Here is a 3,874-nt window from a genome sequence, read left to right on the forward strand (position 1 = left end):
GAGTGGCTGACCTCTCCTGTCTCACCCACTGCTCCCCTCAGCAGTGTATTTCAGTCAGTCTGCCTGTTCTGTTCCCCACTCTGTCTCTGGTGGATCCTCTCACACTCTGCATCTCTGGCCTGTACCCCAGCTCTTGTATGCATAAATAAATAAATCTTTAAAAAAAAACAAAAATAACATTCTATTTTTTAGTAATGTAGATGCTGATGATTTATACTAGAATAGTATTACATTTTATTATATTTTTATAAGTTAATATTTGTAGTTGATGTTGTGGTGGGTTATAAACTTTTAAATTGGAAGTGAAAGTCACACTCTGCAATTTTTAAATTCTCATAACTCATTTGCGATGTGCTGAGTTCTTAGATTTAAAGTGATTAATAATCACCCTGAATTCTTCCCATGATTACATAGAATATGAATATATGTAAACACTTACGTATATTAATTGCTGAATTATCTCAACCACTATGCTAGTCATGTGGGCTCTGTTGTTAACACTGATTTACAGATGAGGAAACTGAGTTACAACTGGTCCTATAATTTCCCCACATTCCACAGCTATGCAGAACAACACTCGGTTACCTCTGATGATAATTCCTGATGTGTAATGTAGAGTCCTTCATAGATGACATAATATTTAATCCATTGGCAATTCTGCAATTCAGGTATATTAGGTACCTGGCCTCCCTAAGTCATATACCTCTCCAGACCATAACCTCCTCCTCTAGGCAGGCTGTTCCCTCAAAGCCCACACTGGAGTGTTTATTGTGCCTGTCATCTTTCTGTCCCAATTTCCTGATCAATGAATTTGACATCTCACCTGATGCTCATACCTACTTATGGTCTACCGGGAGGCCGTGTCCTACTAACATCAAGTAATGAAGGTTCTAATGAGAGAAAGGTCACATTCCTTTGGCCACACTGATTTGAACTGCTGACCACTTTTGTGGGTCCTGACACCTTTCTTGTCTGAAACCATATTATTTTCACTTGGGTAAGCTTCATTTTAGTGAATACTATACTGCAGCATGATAAATCTATATTTCAGTATTCTACATACTATCAGTATTTCACTTTGAATAGCTCAAAGAATCAAAATTAATGTACTTTAAATACAAAAACATTTATTACAAGCATTGTGAAAATGAAAATTGCTAAGAGATAAACATTGTATTAACTGTCATGAATTATTGGCAGATAAAGATTCATTAAAGTAAATATTCAAAATAAAAATCAATGGCATATAACTTGAAACTCTAACCCATTATGGAGGTTGAAGATGAAAATATTATCAGCTCCTTTAAAAAATGTGCTAGATAAAAAACAAAGTGGGTCAGGAGCAGTGTTTGAAAGCATATTTTTGAAGAAGCTTTTTTTTTTTTGTTGCTGAAAATACCCTGTCTGATAATTTTCTGACTAGTCAGAAAAATAGTGAGGAGATACTTAGGAGCTGACCCTAAATATTTTCATCTAAATTTTGTCTTCATCTAATTTTATCTCTTCTTTGATATCTAGGTGGAGATTTTATTTGAACAAATCTTCCTCCACCAACCAACCCAACAAAGACTACACTTCCTATTAATAAGGAGGTGTATTTTTCACCCATCTCACCCACTTCGGCCAAATACAGAACACTGGTTTATCTTTATCTTCTGCATTTTTATCATAGGTATTTGGTCAATCTGATGCAGACGTGCCTGTATCAATTTCCATGCTGTCACATTCATGTTCTAATTTTCCAGAAATTCTTTGAAATGCAGTAATAATGATTCCTTCAGTAGGAGCTCTGCAAGACCACGGTGTAGTTGCTTATTGCTATTCAGGCAGGTCTGGAGCCGTCTAGACTTGCAGACTTTGCATCAGTTTGTCCTTTTGTATAATTTGAATAATTGAACAAACATTGATCTTGCTCTCCAGATATTAAAAACTCAAATTCCGGGTTACAGAAATTAAAATAGCACACCAACAAATATATAGATATTTAAGTACTCAAACACAGGCACAGCCTGTTGCAATTTGATAATCACTAGCCCTTCTTCCTTGAATGGAGTGCCCGACATAGCTTGAGGTCAGAGCTCCACTTTACAAATGAAGAAAATGGTGCTCTGGTAAGTGAGGTCATTAATTTGAGATCACCCAACTGGCAAGCACCAACACTGAGATTTGAACCCCTTCCTATTCATTCCTCTGTTGTGAACTCAGTTTTTTGGACTCTAAAGTCAGAGTAGCTTTTAGTATTTCTTACTCAGTAAGTTACCAATCTGTTTGACAAGAAAAGATTCCGTATTATCTCTCCTTTGGGTAAAACAAATGACCATCACTTTTTCTCAACAAAAACAATCACTTACCTTAGCTGTAAGAGGCATTTTCCTGAGGTAAGGGCTGTCGAACACCAGAATGGGCTCTTGTGGCAGGTTGTAAAATTTCCTCTTCCGTCATTCTCAAAAATAATCGAGATGAGGAGGTTTAAAATTTACACAGGTTCCAGATGACCTCTCAAGGTCTTTCCCCACTCTGTCAGTCTGCAGGTCTATTAAAATTAAAACTTTTTTTTTTTACAGTTTTTAAAGGACAGGTTTATTAAGAAAAGAAGAAGGAGAAAGAGCAGCACCTGCATAGTCACAGGCAGGCAGGATAGTTGCCACTGCTGCTTCACCCAGGGAAAATATTTGTGAAAAGAAAACTTAGAATTAAGAAAATTTAAACCTGAAGTCAGCCCTTCTAACATTTGGTCCTTTGGCTGGATGTTACCTTATGAATAAAACTGCTGGATGGCAGAATTAAGTGACTTTTTCCTCTTATTTTTGACCCTCATGTAACCCCACACTTTGTTCTCTGTTATGCTGTTATCAAATATCCGGGTGGAAGGAATATCTCAAGAAATTGGAAATAATCTTGGTTGTCTTTCCTCTATTTGCTCCTTTCATCTTTTTTCTGTTTAATAAGCACAATGTAAACACAGAACTGATTTTTTTTATTCTGAAATGTTATGAACATTAAGCTCTGAGTATTATCAGGAGGATGCATTGCACATGAACTCTGAGGAGGCTGCATGTAATTTTTTTAGTAGAACCCCAACATCTGTGCTGCCTTGTCAATTTCTCTTTGCCATGGTGGATCTAGAAGGCCTCCCTCTGGCAGGTCAAATATTTCCAAATCAGTAGGTTTTGGGGAGTCCTAGAGGTTTCTAGAGAGTTAAGTCCTGATTACTGAGACAATGTTTTGAAGGATTTGAGACTGCTTGAAGCGGAAATTTCTATCATTTATCAATCACATACTAGTACTAGATCCTTTAATGGCCCTTGATGTGGATTTCTTCATTAACTTCATTTAGATTAATTGTTAGACACTCTAACAACATGTCTATATTATTGCATATTTCTTTGTACTCCAGAGACATTGAACCAAGCCAGTAGATGACACTACTTCCCCATGACCACTTTCTCTCAGCCCTCCTCTTCCAGGTCAGTAGCCTTTAGTCCACAGCTCAGATCTATATACCTGGATTCCTAATCTGAACTTGAATTTGATCCAACCCTTGCTTCAATTTAGTAGCTTGCCAGCATTCTGTTCATTCAGCCAAGATAATCAGTTTGTTTCTTTTGATAAACCCTACACATTCCATCTTCACTTTATAGATTAATCATGTTATAATCAATCACTACCCCAATTGCTCTGTACCTCCCCATGGCTGGGTGATGGATATAGAAAGAAGAGTCCCTCCCAGTTGCCATGTTCCAATCTCAGGGCCAGGAGAGGGGATGGATACAGCCTGGGGAAAAGATAATGATAACAGTGCAGCATTTTTAATAAAAAGGAATAAACAGTGTGCCCTGTCAAGCCCTACAATTCACTTTGCCTGGGAAAATAA

Source organism: Talpa europaea (assembly GCF_964194135.1).
Source record: "Talpa europaea genome assembly, chromosome: 9".
NCBI lineage: Eukaryota > Metazoa > Chordata > Mammalia > Eulipotyphla > Talpidae > Talpa > Talpa europaea.